This window comes from Rhinatrema bivittatum, chromosome 5, assembly GCF_901001135.1.
Source record: "Rhinatrema bivittatum chromosome 5, aRhiBiv1.1, whole genome shotgun sequence".
In the NCBI taxonomy this organism is placed as follows: Eukaryota; Metazoa; Chordata; class Amphibia; order Gymnophiona; family Rhinatrematidae; genus Rhinatrema; species Rhinatrema bivittatum.
In genome coordinates, this window is record NC_042619.1 from 336,298,733 (window position 1) to 336,325,871 (window position 27,139).

Sequence of the window (27,139 nt, forward strand, 5' to 3'; positions counted from 1 at the left end):
GCAGACCTTGTTTTGGTTGTCAGTGGGCAGAGAGTGTTTGCTATAGATTTTGTTATTTTGGACCAGGATTGGAGGGCAGCGTTAGGGGTAGATACTTCAATGAGTGGTAGATCCGAGGTTAGAGCTTTACTTAGATGTTCCGAGTTGCAAGGTTTTCTGTATAGGAAAGAGGGTCTTGAGTTGAGTTTGGAGTCTGATCGAGGTAAGGAAAAGCTGGTGGAGATTAGAGAGTGATCTGACCATGGGACTTTTTTGCAATTTGGTTGTTTTGTAAGAGAAATACCAGTGTTTGTAAAGAGTAGATCGAGCGTGTGGCCTGCTTTGTGGGTGGGTTTATTGATTTGTTGTCTGAATCCCATCGCTGACAGTGCGGTGAGGAGGGCTTCACAGTTTGTAGAGAGGGGAACTTTGTCACATGTAAATTGAAGTCACCCAGGATTATAGCAGGGGAGTCAAGATTGAGATGCAGAGTTATGGTTTCGATGATAGGAGAGGAGTCTGACTCTAGTAAGCCTGGAGGGGCGTAGACTAGCAGGATTTGGAGTTGTTCTGATTTGAACAATCCTAGTTCTAGTTTAGTTACTGTACTGATGGGGTGGTGTGAGAACCTTAAGGATTTTTTGCAGCTAGGAAGATACCCCCTCCTCTTTTTTTTTGTCTTGGGATGGAGAAGAAATCGTAAGTCTGCGTTGGTAATTGGTTAATGAGTGTGATGTCCGTGGATTTGAGCCATGTTTCTGTTATGGCGCAAACGTCTGGGGTTGTGTCCTGCAGTATGTCGTTGAGTATAAGAGTTTTGTTGGTGAGAGATTGGGCGTTGAATAGGATTATGGTGAATAGGGTGAGGCCTAGTAACTGTGTAGTGGGGGAAATCATGATTGGGATGAGTGATTTGTAGGTGCGTGGTCGGTAGTACATTATTGTTCAGGTTGGATCGGTGCTGGATGAGTGCTACTGGAGCTTGGATGTGCTGCTAGAGACTGGATGTGTGCTTCTGTAGCCTGGATGAGTGCTGCTAGAGACTGGATGAGTGCCGCCGGAGACTGGATGAGTGCCGCTGGATGAGTGCCTCTGGGGACTGGATGAGTGCCGCTGGAGACTGGATGAGTGCTGCAGGAGACTGGATGAGTGCCGCTGGAGACTGGATGAGTGCCGCAGGAGACTGGATGAGTGCTGCTGGATGAGTGCCTCTGGGGACTGGATGAGTGCTGCAGGAGACTGGATGAGTGCCTCTGGAGACTGGATGAGTGCCGCTGGATGAGTGCCTCTGGGGACTGGATGAGTGCTGCAGGAGACTGGATGAGTGCCGCTGGATGAGTGCCTCTGGGGACTGGATGAGTGCTGCTGGAGACTGGATGAGTGCTGCAGGAGATTGGATGAGTGCTGCTGGATGAGTGCCTCTGGGGACTGGATGAATGCTGCAGGAGACTGGATGGGTGGATGTGTGATCGCTGGATGGATGGATAAGGGTGGGTAATGGCTCTTGCTCTGGGACGCTCCAAGGGGCGCGCTAAGGGGCAAACCCCTTAGGTCGCGCTCCTTCGGGTGCGCGACGCCTGGTGCGCGACGCCCCAGGGAGCGTCTGCAATTTAAGGGCCTGAAAACAGTGCTGGGCTAGACAGCTGGGTTGGGGGTGGGAGCAGTATCACTCACCACGTGGTCCTGCTGCTTCTCTATATTTTGCAGGTTTCTGAGCCCTCTTGTCCCTTTTTTTCTCTTAATTTCCCGGTTCACTGTTCACTGCTGGCTCACAGAAGGGAGGGGTGAGCGGGCTCTTGCCCCGACTGAGCTGTGCCGACCGCACGAGCCCCTGCAGTGGAGGAGGACAGAGACTGAGAAAGGATCCTGGCAGAAAGAGGGACGCCCAGGGAAGCGTCTGTAATTTAAACGCCTGAAAACAGTGCTGGGCTGGGGGTGGGAGCAGTATCACTCACCACGTGGTCCTGCTGCTTCTCTATATTTTGCAGGTTTCTGAGCCCTCTTGTCCCTTTTTTTCTCTTAATTTCCCGGTTCACTGTTCACTGCTGGCTCACAGAAGGGAGGGGTGAGCGGGCTCTTGCCCCGACTGAGCTGTGCCGACCGCACGAGCCCCTGCAGTGGAGGAGGACAGAGACTGAGAAAGGATCCTGGCAGAAATATACCTGTTATATCCCACTACTGTAACAATACATTGATTAAAAAAAAATATACACACCCTCGAGTGTGTGTGTAGCTGTGTACTGGTAATGAATGCAGATTGCAGAATAGATACACTTTGATACCAAAATTTTCCATGTGTCCTAGGAGCCCATTTAAAGCAGAGAATGTATTTTATTGCCTGTAATTCTGCCAGTCCCAGTATTGTTGTTCATAGCAATACTACTAATAGTAAAGTACTAACAGACTACAGTAACTAACTATTACTAGTACTAGGACTAAGAAATCAGAATCATGTGGAACAAACAAAAGACCTTAAGAAATCATAATAAAAAAAGAAAACTGAGCACCCAGCTGTTGTACATTTCTAAAGGTGTGTTTTTTTTCATGATTATGCTTTCTTCTTACTCCTACTTTAGTATCACAAGCATTACATTTTCTGCTTCAAATGGCTGTCTTGGTCATGCAGCAATTTTTGACATCAACGTGTGAGTCGTTGCAGTAGCTTGAGTGCTGCACACTGCACAATATTGCATTGGCCAGGTTGAAAGTTGTGTGAATGGTCAGTAGCCAAGGTTGAAGCCTTGACGATGGCGCTACTGCTCACAAGTATACAACTTGTGCTAATTCAACCAGACTGAATGTGTCATGGAAGTGTATGACTGACTGAGTGTCATACTATTACTAGTACAAAAAACACTGAAATTTGTTGGATTATAATACGACATACATCCATATACATGTCTCTGCTCTCTGTAATTTACTTAGTAGTACCATTACCATTACTATACTAATTAATTTTGGAATAATTAATTATTAGTTTAAATAACACAGAATAATATATAAAAAAGAAACAAACAAACATTTTAAATAAGAAATATAGAATTTATTTTTACAAATTAACTAACTAAAATAAAAAAACATATTCTTTTTTATTTCTAGAAAAAAAAAAAGAGTGGAGGAGCCCGGGGCAAGGCGAAATATGATGCCTTGACTTCATGATTTGCAGCAGGGTCATCATGTGGAGAGGAGGGTGCTGACCCCTGAGGAGCCTGCTCTGGAGCAGAGGGAACTGGCATCTCCTCCTCATGAGGCATCTCCGTGAGGAGGAGAAGCACTTTCCCTCTGCTCCTGAGGGCCTCCTCCAGGGCTGACAACCTCCTCTCCACATTTCTGACACTGGCCTTCATTTCTGTGACCTCCTGCTGCAACATCATGAAGTCAGCATCATATTTCGCCTTGAACTGCTGTACTTCCTGCAGGATCTCCTCCAGCTTTGAAACTGTGCACAGCATTTGCATCTAGAAGGAGATCCTGCAGGAAGTAGGGCAGTACTGGTGCTTCTGCTTTGGCTGGGCTGCTGGTGCTGCTCCTGTAAGAAATGTAAAAAACAAATTCAACATGAGACACAGAACAATTCATACATTACATACATAGTCATATATGGCAAATAAAATAAGCAAATACTGGATGCGTGTGAGCAAGTTTATAAAATAATCTACCTTTTGGTTTATTAACCTTGAGGGTTGTAGGAAAATGAGGAGTCCATCACAGGGGAGAAGGAGGAAGGGGAGAGCGGAGGAATATCAAATCAATCTACATAGATTAGAGAATGAGAGAGAACATAATTTGAAGGTGGAAGATTGGAAAGCCAGAAATAATGGAGTCACTCTCAGGTTAGACAGAATATGATGGTAGGAGGTACACTACAAACAAATCTATTCTTCTCTTTCTCCTTCCATTCCTTAGTTACTCTCGTAGTACTAGTCACTCAGTGTCATTATAATATATATACAAATACATAAATAAATACACACATCCCCAGCCACTATAACTGACTGATATAAAAAAATGATTTTGTTTTTCAGCCTCAGATATTATATTATTACCCTCGACCACTATCTGTCGCTGGTGCCTCTGTCCTCCTCTGGTGGCAGCTCTACCTCCTGCTAGGCCCAGGAAGCCCCGCCTCATCCCTGCCGGGGTGTGGTTCTGTACAAGACAGATCAAAATTCAGAGAACAACAGTTAAAATTTCAAAAACAAGAATGAGATCAGACACAAGGATTCATTCACTGTTATAGTAAACAAACATAATTAAACACAATTCCATTACAATTAATTGAATAATATTTGTATACTTGTGTAGTATTCTGAAAACAACCTACCAGGCAAGGGATGGGACAATGTTTGGCGGACCTCCTCAAGCCACCTACCCTGGTGCTGTCACAAATGGAGACCTGAGAATTAGAGGAATATACAGGAAAAAGAATAACATTGATTAATTATTACAACATGCCAAGTTCTTGCCTTGACCTACTAGGTTATTTTTTATGCAACATAGAAAAGTTAGTAATAGCAAATACTATTTAATTTATATTTCAATGTGGCATTCAAAAATCCCAAATACCACCATTTCAAAAAGATAAATATAAATATCAATAATATACCACAGATAATTTTCTTCCTTTGTAGTCTAGTTATTAGTAAGTAAGTATTAGTAATAGTATAGTATGGGTAAGGGTGGTACACTGCTACTAGTATTCTGTTCTTTTAAATATATTTATGTAATATTATAACTGTTATTAGTTATAGTAGTTATAACTTTATAATTATATAACTTACTCTATGCTACTAGCATACTCTATTCATTTTTTAATTACAAAATATACATAATATACATAATATACATATGACAAACATTATCTCTCACCTTTCTTCTTGAGGTCTTCAACCTCACGAGGGTAGGAGGCCCACCGGCAAAACTCCTCCTGAGAGAGGCCCAGGCAGCAGTCTCCCTTTCTAAGTTAGGCCTGCTGCCTGGGGGGGTGTAGAGGTTCCTCTCATCCAGGAGGATTAGCCGAGCCAGGAGGTCCACATCAGCCTGGGTTAAGCGAGGCTTCCTGGACCTGTTTTTGGAAGCTGCCACCTTGGAGGAGGACGGGGGAGGGGGGGGGGGAGGCAGAATCTTCCCTTTCACGTTCCATCCTACCATGAGAAAATAAAAAAGAAGATGAAAAAAAAGTATGTGCTTTAGGACAGCTGTTTGTTCAGAAGCTCACACCAGTAATGCAGGGAGGGAGCTGTCTCATCCTTCACCATCCTCCCCCCCCCCTCACCCACATACCATTCAGTGGCTGGGACATAGGGGAGGGGAGGAGTGAGGGGCCAGGCAGCTCCCCCCATCTGTGAAGGAAAGCTGTCTGTCCAGAAGCCAGCATCACACTGGTAATGCAGGGAGGGAGCTGTCTCACCCTTCACCATCCTCCTCCCTCTCACCCACACACCATTCACTGGCTGAGACATGGGGGAGGGGAGGAGTGAGGGGCCAGGCAGCTCCCCCCCCTCACCGGTCTGTGAAGCCAGCCTCACACTAGTATTGCAGGGAGGGAACTGTCTCACCCTTCAGCATCCCCCCCCTTCACCCACACACCATTCACTGGCTGGGACATGGGGGAGGGGAGGAGTGAGGGGCCAGGCATCTCCCCCCTCCCCCCACCTTGAAGGAAAGCTGTCTGTCCAGAAGCCAGCCTCACACTAATAATGCAAGGAGGGAGCTGTCTCACCCTTCACCATCCTCCCTACCCCCCCTCACACACACACCATTCACTGGCTGGAACATGGGGGAGGGGAGGAGTGAGGGGCCAGGCAGCTCCCCCCCCCCCCCCCATCTGTGAAGCCAGCCTCATACTAGTAATGCAGGGAGGGAGCTGTCTCACCCTTCACCATCCTCCATCCTTCACCCACACACCATTCACTGGCTGGGACATGGGGGAGGGGAGGAGTGAGGGGCTAGGCAGCTCCCCCCCCCCCCCATCTGTGAAGCCAGCCTCACACTAGTAATGCAGGGAGGGAGCTGACTCACCCTTCACCATCCTCCCCCCTCACCCACACCCCATTCACTGGCTGGGAGAAGGGGGAGGGGAGGAGTGAGGGGCCAGGCAGCTCCCCCCATCAGTGAAGGAAAGCTGTCTGTCCAAAAGCCAGCCTCACACTAGTAATGCAGGGAGGGAGCTGTCTCACCCTTCACCATCCTCCCCCCCTCACCCATCACACCATTCACTGGCTGGGACATGGGGAGGGGAGGAGTGAGGGGCCAGGCAGCTCCCCCCCTCCCCCCCATCTGTGAAGCCAGCCTCACACTAGTAATGCAGGGAGGGAGCTGTCTCACCCTTCACTATCCTCCCCCCCCCCCCCCCCCACAGGTGACACTGACAATCTCTGCTGTGTCAAACTTTTTTTTTCACTAAACTAGCATAAAATAAAATGAAGTACTTTGTGGATTAAACTTTTAATTTCCCCTAATGTAACTTCATTTAATATTATTTTTATATTAATTTTGTTTTATGCTACTTTACCGAAAAAAGTGCATTAACTAAAATAACTATAACTAACTATATAATTAAACTAACTATTTATTTATTTATTTTTAATTTTTATATACTGATGTTCCTGTATACAATACATATTGCACCGGTTTACATGGAACTGAACTGTCGCCTCAGGGGCAGAATACATTGTAACATGTTGACAAAGAACTTTTAGGGGTTCTTTAACTAGTAAAGTATAACTATATAATAACTATATAATAACTATAACTAGTAAAGTATAACTATATAATACTGTAGAAAAACTAAAACAAAACCTTAATACTTACACTTAATACTTAATACTTACAGTGGTAGAAATTGAGCTATGTTCTGTTGTTCCAAGAGTCAAGATCAAGACAGAGTCAGTCTGCTTGCACTGCGCTTCTGCTGTCAGTGTCTGTAGATTTGTTAGTGCATGTAGTAGAAGCAAAATGGCCCCTGGGGACCCCATAGAGCATGCTCAAATTAGTGCGCACTAACTTTAGTTAGTGCGCACACATTATGCCTTTGTGCGCACTAACCAGCGTTAGTGCGCACTACGCCGGATGAGTTCTACATTCCCACTGGCTGTCTTCAAGGTGGAGTGAACCAGTGGGAACCCAGAACCATACCTCTAGCTAACGAACTCCTCATAAATTGATACGTTTTAACTTTTAAGTTGCACTTTTTGGTAGTACGCACTAACATCGCGATAGTGCGCACTAACGCCAAGCTAGTGCGCAGTATGCCCGTTAGTGCACACTAACTCATTTTGTTAAAAAAAAAAAAACGACACCTGGGAAAACTAAATTTTTACACGAAGCAGCTAACCAAAGCCCAAACCGATACCTAAAAATGAGGCACATATCTACTATTTAGTATAGTTAGCTAATCAGTTCACTTAGCTGTCAGACTCCTTACTAGCAAGACAGCTGGTGGAAGATTTTTGGTACTAGAAAGGTAGGCTTTATATTGATTTTGTACGGTGAGGCAGTAGGTACCTCTGGAAGCGAGGATGCTGTGGCAGTGCCAATGCCCAGCACATCTGGACTTGATGCCCTGAAGACATCTGCTGAATCCAGAATCATCGCCCAGAAGTTGTCTGCTGCCACCAAGACATCACATTGGAGCTTTGTCAAGCAAAAGACTGCAGATAAGTGTGGTACACTCACATTTGAAAAATCACACAGTAGGTCTGGCCAGACTAGGTATATATTATTGAGCTCAATAGAGAAAGCCAACTGCCACACACAGAGGGAAAGAAAAGACAAAGGGACTTTGTGTTCCAGAAGAGCCTAAAAGAAAAAACACAAAGGATCTATTTCTTAAAATACCACTTTGGAGTACAGACACAGAATTCAGTAAAAGAAGAAAACACAGATACAATACTTATCTGACTCATAGCTAGTTTCAGTTTGTTTCTGTAAAAAAAAAATTGTTAATATTTTTTTCACAGTAATTCTGTGTTTAAAAAAGAATTAAAATCTGGTAAAAGTTCATTGTTGCCTAAGTATATCTACAAAAGAAAAAAGTTGTCTTGCAAGATTGTTTCAAAGAGATTTGTAAAAACTCTTATATACTTGGGGCCAGATTTTATAACATGCGCACGGGCGTAGATTTGTTCGCTCAACCCTGTGCGAACAATCTACGCCCGATTTTATAACTTGCGCGTGCATGTTATAAAATCCAGGGTCAGTGCGCGCAAGGGGGTGCACAATTATGCAACTTGCACGCGCCGAGCCAAGCAGCCTTCCTCCGTTCCCTCCAAGGCCGCTCTGAAATCGGAGCAGCCTCGGAGGGAACTTTCCTTTCGCCCCCCCCCCCCTGCACCTTCCCCTCCCTTCCCCTATCTAACCCGCCCTCCAGCCCTAACTATGTTGGAGAAGTTACACCTGCCTCCAGGCAGGCGTAACTAGCGCGTGCCAGCTCTCCATCCCCGACTCGGTGGCTGTTCCAGACACCTCGGTCCCGCCCCCAGAACGCCCCCGGGCCATCGCCCCATCTCCGGAACACCCATTTTTCCAAGCCCCGGGACTTACGCGCGTCCCAGGGCTTGCGCGCCGCCGAGCCTATGCAAGATAGGCTCGGCGCGCGCAGCCGGAGGCAGGGGTATGTTTTGAAAATCTACCCCTTGGTGTATTGTTTATTGTCAGCAAACTCCTTATCCTTTTCTTTTATTAAAATAAAATTGTTAAACCTTTTACTTCAGGAATTATTTATTTCAGAGGTTCTCCAAACTAACATCTTCACTCAGGGTGTTTTTCCTAAATTTATCCCTGCTTTTCCTTCCTACCCCATGGAGATTTTGCTGGGTGGATTCTGGACCCGTTTTCTGCACAGGAGACCCAGTTAAAAAGATGGCATCACACAACACACCCTGTGAGGTTCCAACTAGAGACCTTGCAATGCAGAAACACCTAACACTCCACCAACCTCAGCCACAACAGCAGGGAAAGGTCTCTGCCACAGGGAGGTGCTGTTTAGAAATGGATGAGTCACAGATTTCTAACTGCAGAAATACTAAGACAGCCATGGGAACACATCCCAAATCTTGATAGCAACCCTACCATTATAACTCCAGCTGCTAGAGTAATAGCCACAAAGAAAACAAAATCTCCAGTTTGATCCCATTATAAGGCAGGTATTACTCACTATTATTCCTGAGTCCATCAGCATAGGATTCTTCCAGGCAGGAAATTATTCTTGTAGATAGCTGTGTCCATTGCTCCTCCAGGGGCTCTTTATTAGGTGTCTGTACCTAGGAGTAGGCCCTTGGTTTGCAAGCATCCAAGGTAAAAGAGAGGCCATCCTAGACAGAAAGACCTTAGGAATCTTCCCAGAACCCAAGATGGGACCTGCTCCCTTGAACTCTAATTCTAACCTTTTTCCTTTCTTCTCCTTTATAGAACACAACCCACCCTTCTCACTTACGGGCCGATACAGTACAGTGCGCCATTGGACACGCCATGAAAATGCATGTTGATGGCCCTATTAGGTATTCCCACGCGATTCAGAAAGCAAAATGTGCAGCCAAGCCACACATTTTGCTTTCAGAAATTAGCGCCTACCCAAAGGTAGGCGCTAATTTCTTCGGGTACCGGGAAAGTGCACAGAAAAGCAGTAAAACCTGTTTTTCTGTGCACCTTCCAACTTAATATCATGGCGATATTAAGTCGGAGGTCCTGAAGGGTAAAAAAAGTAAAAAAAAAAAGGTGAAGTCAGCCCGCGGCTGTTGGGTTGAAAACTGGACGCTCAATTTTGCCGGCTTCCGGTTTCCAAGTCCATGGCTTTCAGCGGGCTTGAGAACCGTGCCAGGCAAAAATTGAGCGTCGGCTGTCAAACCCGCTGACAGCCGCCGCTCCAGGCCAAAAGGAAGCACTAGGGGCGCGCTAGTGTCCCTAGCACCTCCTTTTGCCTGTTTCTACCGCCGGGCCTCATTTACTGAATCGGCCCATTAGAAATTCAAACTTATACAGAGCAGTACACCCTCTAGAGGTTATTTCTCCCAACACACTTACTTAAAGGGATATGCAATCAAGTATTACCCTGTGCTGCAGAGCCATCCACCCATAAAGAATATTTTATTTATTTGATTTATATTCTGCCTTTCCATCCACTTCAAAGTTGATTACATTCAGCTACTGTAGGTATAATGAATACTATAGGCATAATGAATGTAGAAATAGTGGAAGAGTTTAAGCACAAATAAAAGTATACCTGCAGTCCCGAAATTTGGACCAGGTCTACATTTATAAATAATACTTGGAGGTCACGTGATGTGGTGAGCTCAGCGGCAGCTAAAAGCCTGAGCTCCGATCGTCACCCCAGATTAATCCCTCGCCATCCGGCTCTATCGTAACCTAACTGCCTCGAAGAAACATCTATAGACTCCTCGTTTACTAGTGATCCTGCAAGTGGCTTTATTCTGCTTCTTATGGCGACAAGAACTGCACGTAAGGAGAAAGACAAACCGAAGCCCCCTGATGCCAAAATGGCCGCCGCTGGCCTCGATGATGAAGCACTACCTCTTGAATCTCTGGAGGACAAAATTTCTCAGGCCGTAGTGGCCGCGTTGGATGTACGGCTGCACCAGCTGTCGGAACAAATAGCTGAGGGTACGGGCTTCCCTGACTGACTTGGACTCACGGATAGAACGCGCTGAAGGGCGGATCGGACTTGTGGAGGACGATGTGGGCGCTTTGGAGAGGAAGGTAGCAGACCTAGAAAAAGCGGCGCAGATTGCAACAGAAAAGATTGACGACTTAGAAATCGTTTCTTCGCCGTAATAATTTGCTATTTGGGCTTTCCGAGACCCTGGTGGAAACCGATCTCCTCACCTTCTGGAAGCATGGCTCTTGGGCCTTGTTTCCGTCGTTGGCCTCTCCTCCGGGGGCCTACTGGAGCGAAGCACATCGAAATAGGAAGGAACCAGATGGGGCCCAGAACCGCCGCCCCAGAGTGATCATTACGCGATTTCTTCACTTTGCACACAAATCCTTAGTTCTACAACACTACCGTAAACAGAAAGAGTTCCTTTATGAAAACTTAAAAATCTTAGTCTTCCAAGACTTCTCTCCTGCAGTAACTACCAAACGTAAAGCCTTCAACGGAGTCTGTGCGAGCTGATTGCAAAGAAGATACGTTTTTCTCTTCTGTATCCTGCGCGAGCTCAATATTTCTCATCCGGGAGCCTTCAATCCTTTACCTCCGCAGAAGATGCTCAAAACTACGTTCAGACCTTGCAGGCTACACCGATGGCGGATACTTCTTGAATCGTACGGCTAAGCGCGGAAGATGGAGCTGGTTCAAATATTTGTTGCTTGATAGGCACAGCGTGAGCTAGTTTTGGTTAATTTTCCTTTGACTGACCAGCTATAGGTGTCTGAATGCACAGCCTACTGGATGATGGGTTGCTTGTTTTCCTGGATAAGCATTCTTTTTCATTGACTATGACAGATGCTGGATTGGTTACCAGGGGATCCTGGATATACTTCTCTGTTTATGTATATTTCTTTTTTCTTTTTCTTTTTAACTTCATATATCCAGTATATGATTTTGACCAATTTGGCTGGCTCACGTACCCCGTTGAGGGTTGCTGCCTTGTTAAGAGGGGGAGGTCTGGGGTGGGGGTTGAGCACACTAAAGTTATGGTGTCTCTCCGTCAGATGTTCATGTTTTTGGGGGTTACAATTAAGTGCCCTAGTTTCTGGTGCAGGGGGTTACTTTGTTTGTTGATTTGTCTGACTATGTCTATACCAGAGGCTAGTGGAGGGGGAAAGGGGTTGGAGGGGGGGATTTGGGATGAAGGTACAGAGCTTAACAGACTGGCTAAAGTCCAAGGTATGATTGTGTATCATAACATGAAGCATTTACTGATGTGTGTATGGGCGTGGAGGCTCACTATCTGTCTACCTGATGCGTTTCTGCGAGGGCTCCTCTACAGGCTTCCAACATGGGGTTAGAATTTATAACGTGGAATGTGGCGGGTTTGGGCACCCCGATTAAGCGGGAAAAGGTGCTGGCACATTTACATAAACTACATGCTAGTGTCGCATTCTTGCAGGAGACACATATGTCCGCGGCTGAAGTGGTCAAAATGAAGAAAAAATGGGTGTCTCAGGTATTCTATGCTACGGGGAACACCAAAAGCAGGGGAGTTGCTATTCTGATCAATAACAACGTTGCTTTTACAGTTAAGGAAACAATAATAGATCCCAATGGGAGGTACATAATCGTTCATGGTGAACTAATGGGATCGTTAATTGTTTTGGCATCTGTGTATGCTCCTAACTCTTATGACCACACTTTTTTTAGTACTCTTTTGACTCACCTATCCAAGTTTGGAGCTAGTCCTATTGTTCTGGGGGGTGATTTAAATATTGTAATTGATCCTCAATTGGACAGATATCCTTATTTGGGTGGGCATCCCCTAAGCGAGAAAAAGGGCCCATTGTTTCTTGGTAAGCACTTACAACTGTTGGATCTCTGGAGGGTCCTTCATCCAGGGGAACGAGAATTTACGCACATGGCACGTGCGCATTCTACTAGAACGCGCATAGATTACTTATTAATCTCTGAAAGTTTGTTCCCGAAGTTCTCCAAAGCCTCTGTTGGCTCGCTCGTGATCTCTGATCATTGCCCGGTAATAGGTGCGATGGCGATCGCGGATGCCAATACTCCCAAGCAATGGAGGCTTCCCTCTCATTTAATCAGGGATCCAGAGTTCCCGAAATTCCTCCTGGACAAATGGCGAGATTTTTTGACCTTTAATGCACAGCATACCAGTAATCCCGTATTATTGTGGGAGACTGCGAAAGTTGTTTTAAGAGGGGAAATTATTGGCTATGCGAGTCATAAAAAGCGTAAGGCAGATGAAGCCATTCTCTCTCTGGAGAAACGGTTAAACCAGCTTAAGCATCAGGTTATTACTGGGGGAAATGAAGCTTTGCTCTCCCAATATAAAGCAACACAAATTGCGCTCAACAATCTTTTACATGCTAGGGCGGAAAGGACCCTGCGCTTTAGGCAATACACCTTTTTTCACTTCGGAAATAAGGCTGGCGGTCTTATGGCACGGCTCCTTAGGGCTCAAGAGTCCTCTAAATTTATTGCTAATCTACGTGCTCCTTGTGGTGCAGTTAAGTCTGTGTCTAAAGATATTGCCCACCTGTTTTCTGACTATTACACTACTTTATATTCAGCGGAGCAGGTTGACGAGGTAGCAATTACAGAGTTTTTACGGAATCTCCCTCTCCCTACTCTAACTGAGGCGCAATGCCTTTCTCTAAACCGACCTATCGAGATTTCAGAAATTCTGTCTGCGATTAAAGCTTTGAAAGATAACAAGGCCCCTGGCCCTGATGGATTAACCGCGATATTTTATAAATCTCTGTCGACAGATATAGCCCCGAGTTTACAATCTTTATTTGAAGACATGGTCGCCCAAGGCTCAATGCCTGCTACTCTCCGGTCTGCCACTATAGTGGTGCTTCCTAAACCAGGCAGAGACCCGCTGTTAGCTTCCTCCTACCGGCCGATCTCTCTGCTGAACTTAGATATTAAATTATATGCCAAGGTCATAGCCACTAGACTACAGCCAATTATGCCTTTATTGATTTCACCCGGTCAGGTTGGCTTTGTATCCGGTAGGAGATCGGCGGTTAACATCCATAAGGTGCAAGCTGCCTTGGAAAATTGCTTTATTTCCTCCCTACCAGAACCACTCATTGTGACCTGCGATGCTGAAAAGGCTTTTGACAGGGTGGCATGGCCTTTCCTTAAACAGGTCTTAGGTAAAATGGGGTTCTGTGGGAAGATTTTTGATTATATTACCCTTTTATACTCCAATCCCACAGCTAGAGTTTTGGTTAATGGTCTACTCTCGGGGGAATTCTCTCTAGGGAGAGGCACAAGACAGGGGTGCCCTCTCTCTCCCCTTTTATTTATTTTGACTGTGGAACCTCTCGTTTGTAAACTCCAGCACACAGCAAGTGTTACTGGAATCCCTGTGGGGAAGCAAGTCTATAAGACTCTGTTATTTGCAGATGACATTCTCCTTCTCTCACGCATGCACGCACTGCTCTCCCAGAAGCTTAAGATATTTTCTCATTACAGTCCCTTTCTGGCTTTAAATTGAACTTGGATAAGACAGAGGCTTTGGATTTAAACTGTTACACTGACCTTGGTGGTGGCAGGATTTTCCTGTAAAGTGGGCGCGTTCTCCCATTAAATAATCTGGGGATTCGGCTCCATCCTAATCCGGAGACTTGGTATGCCTTAAATGTTCCTCCAGCGATTGCCAAGGCGACTCAAACTCTAAAGAGTTGGCATAATTACCTCTCTCCCTACAGGGTAGAAATCGCCATTGTCAAGATGGTTATCGCACCTCGTTACTCTACCTACTCTCCATGATACTAGTCTTATGCTTGTGAAGGATCACTGTAAATTACAAAAGGGCGCTCAGAATTTTTCTGTGGCGGGCAAAAAGGCACGGCTGGCAGTATAGTACTCTGACGGCCGCCTAAGGTGCAGGGTGGCCTGGCACTTCCGGACTTCAGGTTATACTCGAGAGAATCTAACCTACGTTTTCTGCGGGGATTGGCTTCTGAGTTCATCCCAATATACGGACACTCATCTAATACAAGCCGTGTGCAAACCGTTGGATCCCAGATTTGTCTTACATGTTCAGTCCCATGTGCCAATTGAGCGACATACTTAAGTTTGGTATGGTTTCGAACCATGCGTTCCATTTGGACACATGTGCGAGAGGCTCTGGGGCTTCCTGTTCAGGTGTCTACACATTTTCCTTTATTCCAGTGTGATAGGTATTTCTCCCCTCCCTCCTAAAGTATATGGTCTAGACATTTCCTCTGGTTGGCCTTTGGGGGAGGTTTGGTTGCCTCAAACGGTACAATACGATCCTTTCCCCAATGCCAAAGAGCAATTAGGCATGCGACCTCACCATTTTTTACTTTATGGTAATCTTCGTGCTGCTTATTTGGCTGTTATGAAAGGGATCACTGGACCTATTGATTCTCCACATTTTGTTAATCTGCTTAAAAGTTTGTGGCTAAAACTGCGTCATTATCATGTCTGTACTCTTATTTATGTGTAATTCAAAATTATTCTATATATGACTCCTTACTTCCTAATGGTCTTTGGACTGTGGGGAGGAACTGACTATTTCTATGCTTAAAGAGGCATATGCTTCTATTCCTAAATTGATAACTAATGTCACCTTGCGGGAACTTCAACAACGAGTTTTTCACAGGACTATTATCTCTCCGATCAGAGCGAAGCTCATGGGACTAATTCCCTCTGATTCCTGTTTGAAATGCCTTCAGCCGCATGCTTCCTTGATACACTGTTTATGGTCCTGTAGTTTTATACAGGCGTTCTGGGAAGAAGTGAGAGGAGCTGTCTCTGCTATGTTGGGCACTGATCTCTTGTGGTCGTCCTCCTTCTGCTTACTGAATAATGACGTGGGTGATGCCAGTGTCTCGGTGGACAATATTTTCTTTGTGTCCAAGGCGTGTCTGATTGCCAAAAAATGTATTTTACTTAAATGGATAGAACCAACTCCGCCGTCGCGTCAACAATGGTCTACCCTCATGATGGAACTCTATCAACTGGAGTATGGATCCTTGTATGCCAGATACTCTCCTGGCAAGAAGAGACACTTTAGAGACATTTGGCAAGCCTACTATGCGGTTCTTCCAGTGGATATTCAAAAGATTTCGCCTCTGGAGATATGAAATACGGACTAAGTGTGAAGAGCGAGGCGGATAGGGGTAATATATTATTTACCGGCCCTGTACTTGCCTCTTAAGCAGTTGTTGAGACTCTCTTTGCTGTACTATCTAGCCAATATTAAGATCCCGGTTCGTGGCAAAGCGTCTCTGAGACATGGAGTCTCTTCATGTGATGTACATGCACCTGCTCACTTGTATATGGATGCACAGTCATTCTTTTGTTTCTTCTTGCTTTGGTTGCTTGGTACTCTGGGATTCTCTGTACCGGGTGGGTGGGAGGGGGAGTGGGGTGGGGCGGGAGGAGTTTCTTGGGTGATCCTGGGTGTTTCTTGGGTGTATCCTGAAAAACATTTGTTGAGGGACCTTCGTTTTTTTTTTTTTGATATCTGTTTGTTCTATTGTTTATTCTCTCAATAAAAATTACTTTATATAAATAATACTTTCATTTTCCTGGATACTGGCTACCTTACCTGCTCCTTGAGGGATTTATCTGCTGGCATCTTGTCCATAGGGTGACAATAGCAGGAATGCACATGCTACATTCCTAGCAAATTGAGATCAGAACCTAGGTGGAAGCATTCTGCATATGATGACCAGCTTGAACAAGATACCCATATGCTGGGATTCTACTTTTAGGCTCAGTCTTGGACAATTAGCCCCGCTAGAACCTATTAGAATAAGGAAAACTAGATTGCAACCTTGGTTGACTTCTCCAGTTAAATTGATGCATCAATCTTTGAGAAATTGAACGTAAATGGCAGAAATAACGCACTTTGGAATTGGCATCTTCTTTCAGAAACCCTATTAAAATCCTACCAACACCAAACCACTGACACCAAAAAGGATTTCTACTCAAAACAGATGTGTGGACATCGGTTATAATCCCAAAGCTCTTTTTTCACTAGCCAAAAAGCTAATAAATCCCACCTCTCTCAAATCTTTTTCAGCTGATTCATCCTCTGCTGAGTCATTTCTTATTCATTTTAATCTTAAGATTGAAAAATTATATTTCAATTTCCCAAATATTCCTGTCTAGTACACTAATCCAACTCCTACTGTGCTATATCTATGGGACTCATTTGCTCAGGTTTCAATTAGTGGTTAATCAAATTATTGTTCGTTTGAACAATGTCATGTGTCCCTTTAGCAGCTACCTAACTGCGTTATTTAAGGTCACGAGATATTTTATTTCCCACTCTTATTCACATTATCAACCTTTCTCTGGAAGAAAGTTTGGTTCTTGACTGCCTCTAAAGAGCTGCAGTCCATTCTCTTCTAAAAAAAAAGTGCAGTTTAGATAATTTGAATCCAAATAATTATAGGCCCATCTCCTTTTTGCCTTTTTTAGCAAAAGTACTCAAGACTACGTTCTTAAAACAACTAACTGATCATCTAGAAAAACATGAGTTACTTGATCCACATCAATATGGCTTCAGACATGCTATGAATACCGAATCTTCTTTATTGGCTCTAACCAACACATTAAGGAATTGACAATAGCCATAGTTTTTTGTCTCCCTTGGCATCTCTTCCACCTTCGACATGGTCAATCATGATATTCTTCTTTTTTGTCTTCAGGAAATTGGCTTGGCAGGAGGTGTCCTTAAATGGTTCCATTCTTATCTCACAAATCATTCACAATACATCAAAATAAAAAATGAAGTTTTCTTCTGCTTCATTTATCAGAACAGGTGTACCACAAGGATCTTCTCTTTCATCTGTTTTATTCAATATCTACTTGGCCCCAAACTGTAAAATTCTTTCAAACCTCTCTGATTGTTACAAAGTCTATGCAGACATCATTCAGTTTGTGCTATGCCTACATTCCACTTGGCAAAACACCATTGAACTCTTGAATATCTGTTTCTCTACCATCAAGCTTGGTTACACCACAATAAACTCTCTTTGAACATGTCCAAAACAGGTTTCCTTTCTTTTTATAGTCCTTATACCACTTTTTCTGATAATACTGTTCACTTGGATAATTTGCCCATTCTCTTTAAAAATCAAGTCAAAAGTCTTCGAGTCTTAAGAGACAGTACATTATCTTTTGCCCACACATCAAAATGTCAGACAAGGTTTTTTCAAACTATGTGTTCTAGCTGGTCTGAAAAAGTTGTTGTATGTCTCAGAATTTTGTACTGTTATACAAGCCTCCATTTTTCCAGTCATTGATTACTGTAATGGCCTTTACCTAGGCCTTCCTTGCTCCACATTGCAATCATTACCAGAGATGTGCAATCGTTTTAGACAAATTAGACAATGTCAACGAAATTGTCTAACTTGTCATGGTTCGGTAGCGCCGATATACGAAGCGAATTTTGCCAAAATTCGTATTTCGCATAAGTGCATACTAACGGGAGTTACTGTGCACTATATATCTCTTAGTGCGCAGTAACACCGATTATTGTGCACTATTTCGTAAGTGCATAGTGTGCAGAAATGTCCATTAGTGCGCACTGATCCAGACATTACTGCACACTAATGGGAATTAGCACGTAGTATGCTTATGAAATATATTGCGCACTAACTCTGTGGTAGTGCGCATTAATAGCTGTTAGTGTGCAGTAAGAGATGTGCAGTAACACCGATTAGTGCGCACTGTTTCGTAAGTGCCTAGTGCACAATAATGTCCATTAGTGCACAATGATCCAGACATTACTGCGCAATAATGGGAATTAGCACGCAGTATGCTTAGGAAATATACTGCACGCTAACTCTGTGATAGGGCGTATGACCTCTGAAGTAGTGCACACTTACAGCTGTTAATGCACAGTAAGAGAAAATGATACTAAATTGACACTGGTTAGTTAATTTAGGAATGAATATGTATTCCTATTGGCTGTCTTCTTGTTATTTATTCATGTTACCAAGGTTCCCACTGAGGTGGTGTTTTTTTACAGAGTGTGTTTTATATAGGGCGATGGGGAATGGGAATGAGGGATAGCTTGACAAAAAGTTCTAGTCCTACTGTGATTACATGTCATCAATCATGTGACTAGAACTTGTTTGTTATTCATGTGTAGATGAAATGCTAGTGCATGTTTTGAATTTGCCAATCCCTGTGCATTTTAGAAAGAGGGTCTTGGCATTATACATGCATTATGCACACACTTTAAATTTTCGAATCCTGCTTCATTTTTTATGACAGGTACATGGTAATTGGTTAAGTGTATTTTTGAATTGGCCAATTATAGGTTTATTTTCCCTCTACTTTTACTCACTAGCTACAAAATTCCTCATGAGAGGCTTCTAGGAAAAGTAAAAATTCATGGGATAGGTGGCGATGTCCTTTCATGGATTACAAACTGGCTAAAAGACAGGAAACAGAGAGTAGGAATAAATGGACAATTTTCTCAGTGGAAGGGAGTGGGGCAGTGGAGTGCTTCAGGGATCTGTATTGGGACCCATACTTTTCAATATATTTATAAATGATCTCGAAAGAAATATCACAAGTGAGGTAATCAATTTGCAGATGATACAAAATTATTCAGAGTAGTTAAATCACAAGCAGATTGTGATAAATTGCAGGAAGACCTTGTAAGACTAGAAAATTGGGCATCCAAATGGCAGATGAAATTTAATGTGGATATGTGCAAGGTGATGCATATAGGGAAAAATAACCCATGCTATAGTTACATAATGTTAGGTTCCATATTAGGAGCTACCACTCAAGAAAGAGATCTAGGCGTCATAGTGAAATCATAAGAACATAAGAAATTGCCATGCTGGGACAGACCAAGGGTCCATCAAGCCCAGCATCCTATTTCCAACAGAGGCCAAACCAAGCCACAATAACATGGCAATTACCCAAACACTAAGAAGATCCCATGCTACTGATGCAATTAATAGCAGAGGCTATTCCCTAAGTAAACTTGGTTAATAGCAGTTAATGGACTTCTTCTCTAAGAACTTATCCAAACCTTTTTTGAACCCAGACCATCAAGCCCAGCATGCTGTCTCCAACAGTGGTCAATCCAGGCCAAAAGAACCTGGCAAGTTCCCAAAAACTAAGTCTATCCCATGTTACTGTTGCTAGTAATAGCAGTGGCTATTTTCTAAGTCAACTTAATTAATAGCAGGTAATGGACTTCTCCTATAAGAACTTATCCAGCTACACTAACTGCACTAACCACATCCTCTGGCAACAAATTCCAGAGCTTTATTGTGCATTGAGTGAAAAAGAATATTCTCCGATTAGTCTTAAATGATTAGTCTTAAATGTGCTACTTGCTAACTTAATGGAATGCCCCCTAGTCCTTCTATTATTTGAAAGTGTAAATAACTGATTCACACATACTCGTTCAAGACTTCTCATGATCTTAAAGACCTCTATCATATCCTCCTTCAGCCATCTCTTCTCCAAGCTGAACAGCCCTAACCTCTTCAGCCTTTCCTCATAGGGGAGCTGTTCCATCCCCTTTATCATTTTGGTTGCCCTTCTCTGTACCTTCTCCATCACAACTATATCTTTTTTTAGATGCGACGACCATAATTGTACATAGTATTCAAGGTGCGGTCTCACCATGGAGCGATACAGAGACATTATGACATTTTCTGTTTTATTAACCATTCCCATCCTAATAATTCCTAACATTGACTTAGAAAATAATTCCTAAGTTGACGTAGAAAATAGCCACTGATATTACTAGCAACAGTAACATGGGATAGACTTAGTTTTTGGGAACTTGCCAGGTTCTTATGGCCTGGATTGACCACTGTTGGAGACAGGATGCTGGGCTTGATGGACCCTTGGTCTGACCCAGTATGGCATGTTTTTATAATAAAGGGTCTCTGCTTGTGTGTTGCTTTTGTTTTTATGGGGTTTAGGAGAAAACATCAGCTCTTTATTCAATCCATTCATTCGAATTCTACTAGATTTATTATATCAATCTACTAGATTTATTATTGATTTATTATATCAATCAATCAGTAATTAGCTGCAGCTAGTGATTGATACAGTCTTTCTTCTTAAGGGGTAGCTCATAGGTAGCTAGCCTAGTGTCACTGATTGATTTATTATATCAATCAATCAATATTAGCTGCAGTTAGTGATTGATACTAAAATATCAATCTTTCTTGTTAAGGGGTAGCTCCTAGGTATTGTTCTACTAGCTTACTAGTATAAGGGGTAGCTCCTAGGTAGCTCCTAGGTATTGTTCTACTAGCTTACTAGTATATCAATCAGATTACTAGTATATCAGTGTCACTATATATCCTATCCTGTGTCCTGTGGTCTGGGGCTATTAGCTAAGTAAAGTTTTAAAAATACCAAACTAGTGTCTTGTCTCACTCACTGCTGTGCCAGCTTACTTGTTGGCGCTGGACTTGCACTTGCAGCTTTGACTGTGCCTGGCTGGCAGTCATCAATCATCAGTAGTTTTAGTATACTTTCTTTCTTGTTAAGGGTTAGCTTCTAGCTATAGTGCTACTACTAGCTGGCTAGACTACTACCCTAGTGTCAGATCACTAGTATATGTTGCACTCACCAACTGCGGAAACCCTAGCTCCCCTGCTCGTCAACGCCTCCCTGCCATGTCGCTGGTCCCCGGGCCCTTGGCTTCAATGGCCCTGTCTCCCCCTATTCGGCTCCGCTCACACTACGCTGATGCTGGGGCCTCCCCGGCCTCGCCGGCACATGGAATGCCGCCAGCTTCCAACCCTGCCCAGGGTTCCCTACACGTGCGTGGCTCTGGCTTGCAATTAAAGGGCCAACGGCGAGAAACCTGCACCCGCCCAGGAGGATGACATCATCAACCCGGGCCTATTAAGGCTCTTCTGGGCTGAACCCAGATGGCTTGGCAACGAGTCTCCTGCGTTGCTTCCTCTCAGGATCCTGCGCTGCTTTGCTCGAAGTTCTTCTGTTCCAGTTCCTGACTCCTGTTCCAGTTCCTGATTCCTGATTCCTGTTCCAGTTTTTTGTTCCTCGTGCCTTATCCCCTCGATGGATCTCTCCCTGGCTTTTGACACCATTGGACTGGCCTCACCCAGCCTGCTCGCCACCTGCCTTTGGACCTCAGACTGACTTCACCTTGCCTGCTAGACGGCCTGGCCTCTGGACCTCAGACTGGACTTCAACTTGCCTTCTAGATGCCTGCCACCGAACCTCGGCCTGGACTTCACCTTGCCAGCTAGCCACTTGCCACTGAACCTCGGCCTGGACTTCACCTTACCAGCTAGCCACTTGCCACTGAAACCGTGGGACACACTGACCAATATTCCAGAGCATCTCCACAGGGGCCCCACCTAAGGACCAAACAGCCCCGGGACCCAAGGGCTCAACCTGCGGGGAACATGGGCTGGTAGTGGTGAAGCTCCAACTGGCCCCCTGTTTTCCTCCTGCCTCACCTCCTGATGTTGGTGACCTGCAGGGAGTTTCCCCTCCAGGTGGCGTCAACACCAACTCAGGCCTAGGGTCCACAGTCTATGTTGTGGTTCCAACAGGATATCAGTGTCACTATATATCCTATCCTCTGTGCTGTGGTCTGGGGCTATTAGCTAAGTAAAGTTTTAAAAATTCCAGACTAGTGTCTCACTCACTGCTGTACCAGCTTACGTGTTGGTGCTGGACTTGCACTTGCAGCTTTGACTGTGCCTGGCTGGCAGTCATCAATCATCAGTAGCACTAGTATATCATCAATGAGATCACTAGTATATCAATCATCAGTGTCACTATATCCTCTGTCCTGTGGTCTGGGGCTATTAGCTAAGTAAATTTTTAAAAATATCAAACTAATAACTTGGTGATCAATCATCATGCCACTCCCCTCTGGAAGAAAATGTGGTACTAGTAGTACTACTAGTATTGGCTGGCAAATGTTTGGTGGCAAGAGCACTGGTGGTAGAGGCACTAGTACTAGTACTAGTGCTACCAGAAAGAGAAGTCTGCCAGTCCCTAGAAAAAAACTGTGATTTTTGCGAAGAATCATAATGATACTCCTTCTAATACATGTGAGGATGTAGAAACGCAAGGTTACTTGCAGAGGTGATATGATACAGACTTTCAGATACTTGAAAGGTTTTAATGATCCAAAGACAACAACAAACCTTTTCCGTGGGAAAAAAAATCAGCAGAACCAGGGGTCACGATTTGAAGCTCCAGGGAGGAAGATTCAGAACCAATGTCAGGAAGTATTTCTTCACGGAGAGAGGGTGGTGGACGCTGGAATGCCCTTCCGGAGGAATGTGGTGAAGACCAGAACTGTGAAGGACTTCAAAGAGGCTTGGGAATAAACACTGTGGATCCATAAAGTCAAGAGGCCGCCAATGATGAGTGGGTGACTCACCAGAATGATGGCTACTGCCTGGAGACAATACCCTTATTCAATAAACATATACATGCTTACTGTGACTCCAACATCGCTCTAAGCTTCAACAGCAAGAGGAGGAAACGTGGAAAAAAGGATTTGCACTCACAAAGAGGGGAGTAGCTGGCTTGTTTACGGCGGTTATACTACCCCAAACCAAATAAGCCTGATACTTCACTTTTCAATGCATATACAGCATAGTTTCTCTGCTTCAACGGCAGGGGAGAAGAAAAAAACTGATACTTCACACATCCAGCAGAGCTCTCTGCTTCAACGGCAGGGGAGAAGAAAAAAGGGTCGCACTCACAAAGCGGGGGAGTAGCTGGCTTGTTACGGCGGTTACTACCCCAAACCAAATGTGCCTGATACTTCACGTTCGATGCATATCCAGCATGGCTCTCTGCTTCAACTTTCGATGCATATCCAGCATGGCTCTCTGCTTCAATGGCATGGGAGAAAGGCTGATACATCACGCATTTCCAGCATAGCTCTCTGCTTCAACAGAGGGGAAAAGAAAAAAAACTGATGCTTCACGGCATATCCAGCATAGCTTCAACGGCAGGGGAGAAGAAAAAAGGATTCGCACTCACAAAGCGGGGGAGTAGCTGGCTTGTTACGGCGGTTACTACCCCAAACCAAATGTGCCTGATACTTCACTTTCGATGCATATCCAGCATGGCTCTCTGCTTCAACGGCATGGGAGAAGACTGATACATCACGCATTTCCAGCATAGCTCTCTGCTTCAATGGCAGGAGAGAAGAAAACTGATTCTCTCACGCATATCCAGCATAGCTCTCTGCTTCAATGGCAGGGGAGAAAAAAAAACCTGATACTTCACGCATATCCAGCATAGCTCCCTGCTTCAACGGCAGGGGAGAAGAAAAACAACCAATAAGGGCTGTATAACATAGTCTGGGTAAAACAAGCATGGGTGTAGCTTGCTTATTGCGGTGGTTACTACCCCTACTACCCCTAACTAATCAAGCTAGATATTTCACTTGGATGCAGCTTCCATCACTGCTCTCTACATTAATGGTGGGGGTGGAAGGGAAATAGAACCAAGAGCTAAGAGAAACAGATAAGTATGAGAGAAAAGATGTGTGAAGCTTGCTGGGCAGACTGGATGGGCCGTTTGGTCTTCTTCTGCCGTCATTTCTATGTTTCTATGTTTCTATGAGGAAGGAAGGAGCTAATCAGGTCAAATTTCTTAGACGAAAAAACAGTGCTAGAGAAAGTCTTGCATGACGAATCAGATATTGATGAGGAGGAGGAGGGAGGATGAAGATGTTGATGATCAGGGTTTCCTGGCTAGTAAAAATTCTGAGGAGAAGGAGAAGGAGAATACCACTAATGACAATGTACTGTCAGATGTTGGTAATGGTAATACTAGTCAGATTGGAAAAACCACTGCCAGTGCCAGTATCACCCATACACCATTTTGAACATCGGCAAGTGCACTACTACTACTACTACTACTACTATTGCTAGAACTAGTATGTCATTCTACTGTCCCTAGTAAGGGACAGTAGAATGACGGTCTAAGATATGGAATCATTTTCATGCTGTGGCTGATCAGAGATTTGCTGAATGTATCCATTGTAAAAACGATGGTGTGCCGTGGAAGAATTAATTGGACATCTTACTAACAGCAACATGAAATATCACCTTGAAAAAGAACATAGAGCATTGCTGCTTACAGAGAAGTTGGTCCCACCTTTGTGCTTGCCCACGTTTCAAGTAAAACAACAGGGAAGCCACAGAAGGAAAGTAGTACAGAAGATTGTGTGCATCTACAGCAGCAGCAGTCTCCTCCTCATCTTTCCCGGCAGCAAGCTACCATTGAACAGATGGGGGTGGTTTGTCCTTCTGCAATTTCACAGAGTAGGAAGCAGGCATGAATCCCAAGTGGGCTACACGACATATTGCTGTAATGATTGCTTTGGATGATCAGCCACTGCAGATTGTAAAGAATGATGGATTTAAGCAGCTGATCCATTTTTTTGCCCCTTACTACAAACTTCCTTCAAGAACTACATTTAGCTGTCGGGTGCTTCCTTCCCTGTACACAAAATGTTGTGCTCAAATGCAGATTGTGATGGCAAGGACAAAGGGGAGGAGCATCCATCTCACCACTGATGTTTGGACTAGTATTAATACAATGAAGCATATTTGTCTCTAAACAGCACATTGGTGGCAGCTGGATGAGGCATTAATACCTGTAAGCAGCACTAGCAATGGCAGCATGTAGCACCAGCAGCTCCAAAAAGGTTTCGCCAGTGATACGATGGGCCTTTACTGCACGCTCATGTGCTAGACAAGAGCCACACCAGAAAATATCTTACAGCAATTCAGGGATGATGGAAGGATGGAATGGGCTACTTAGAAGCAGTGATATAGAATGTTGGAATGGATATTTCATTACTGACAATGGTGCCAATATTATTAAGGCTCCTTGCTGATGGTGGATTAAAGGGCATCAGATGCTTTGCACATAGCGCCACCTGGAAGTGAGATATGCTTGGGGCTAGTGGCAAGGAAGGTGGTACTAGTCAAGTCCTGAAGTGGTTGATTGAAAAGTGGTCGCAAAATAGCTGGACATTTCAATCGCAGTGTGAAAGTGGGAAGGAACTCAGAGCGGCAAATAGCAGTTGGGCACCATTGCACAACCTTGTTCAGGATTTGCCTGCCAGGATGGGAATTCCACTTATCTTATGTTGGAGAGGTTATGTGAACAGCAGACACCTCTTCATGATTTGGCAATGGCATCTGAAATTGGATTGGAAAGTCCTCTTGGATGTCAGGACTGGAAAAACATTACAAAGATGGTGCATGTCCTCAAGCCTTTCAAAGAATACACTGATGCACTGAGTTCAGCTACAGCCACGTTAGGTGATGTCATCCATGCAATATACTATCTGGAGCAGGTATTAAAGAAATTTCTGCATCAGCCAGAGTTCTCGAAGAAAGTGTTGCTGCTTGTGAAATGCTTAAAAGAGCAAGTACAGAAAAGGTTGAAACCTCTCATGCAAAGGGATTGCTATATGTTAGCCGCTATGTGTGACCCACGTATTGCTCTTACAATACTGCAATGCTCTTACTCACTGGAAAAATAAGTTTATTATAATGATTGAAAAGAAAATGTCAAGGAGGGTCAGTTTTAACGATGATGATGATGATGATGAATTAGGATCATCTTCTTCTCAGTCTCCAACTCCATCCTACTCAACTGCTTCCACCAGCTGTTCCCCCTCCCATGAGAAACCAATCTCATCCCAAGTTTCATGAATTGGGTACCATGTACCAGGCAAGAGTATCACTTGTTGGCAGAACTGTGAGTGATGCTGACTAGCAGCAATACCTGCAAGCTTTCAGAAATTCAGGTTAAGAGTTTTCTGTCTGAGTCAATTCAGTGCATGGACTCAGATCCTTTGATATATTGGGCACAGAAAGCTTCAATGTTGCCTGATTTTTGCCATAGTAGCACAGCACTTTCTTCCCTGCCCACCAACCAGTGTGTAAGTGAAAGATTATTTTCAATAACAGGGAACATTGTGAGTCCACACTGTGCACGTTTGTCTCCAGACTTAGTAGAGCAATTGGTTTTTCATCAAAATGAACTTTCCGCTGCTTGGGTATCCGGAAGTTCCCTGTGACTGAGAAGAGGAGTGAGCCTCTTGTCTAGGTCCGGGATGCAAGGTCGAGGGCTGGAAGTGAGGCTTTGCTCTGTGCAGCTGTGCTCCCCGCTCCGCCCACTGGGGCACCCACTACCACATTACTGCTTGCCGCCTCTTGTGGCCCCCAGAAGAAACCAGTCCAGGGAGCCACAACACATGAACGCTCCATCCTGCTGCATCCCCAACACCGCCTGTTGGGGCCCACTACAGCCTGCCAGCCTGCCAGCAGTGAGCTCTGCTCCTGCCTCCTGTCTGCCTCCTGCCTCCTGTCCAGGCCCGATGCAAGGTCGAGGGCACCCACTACCACACTGCCACTGCCACCTCTTGTGGCCCCCAGAAAAAGCCAGTCTGGAAGCCACAACACATGAATGCTCTGTTCTGCTGTGTCCCCAACACCGCTTGTTGGGGCACACTAAAGCCTG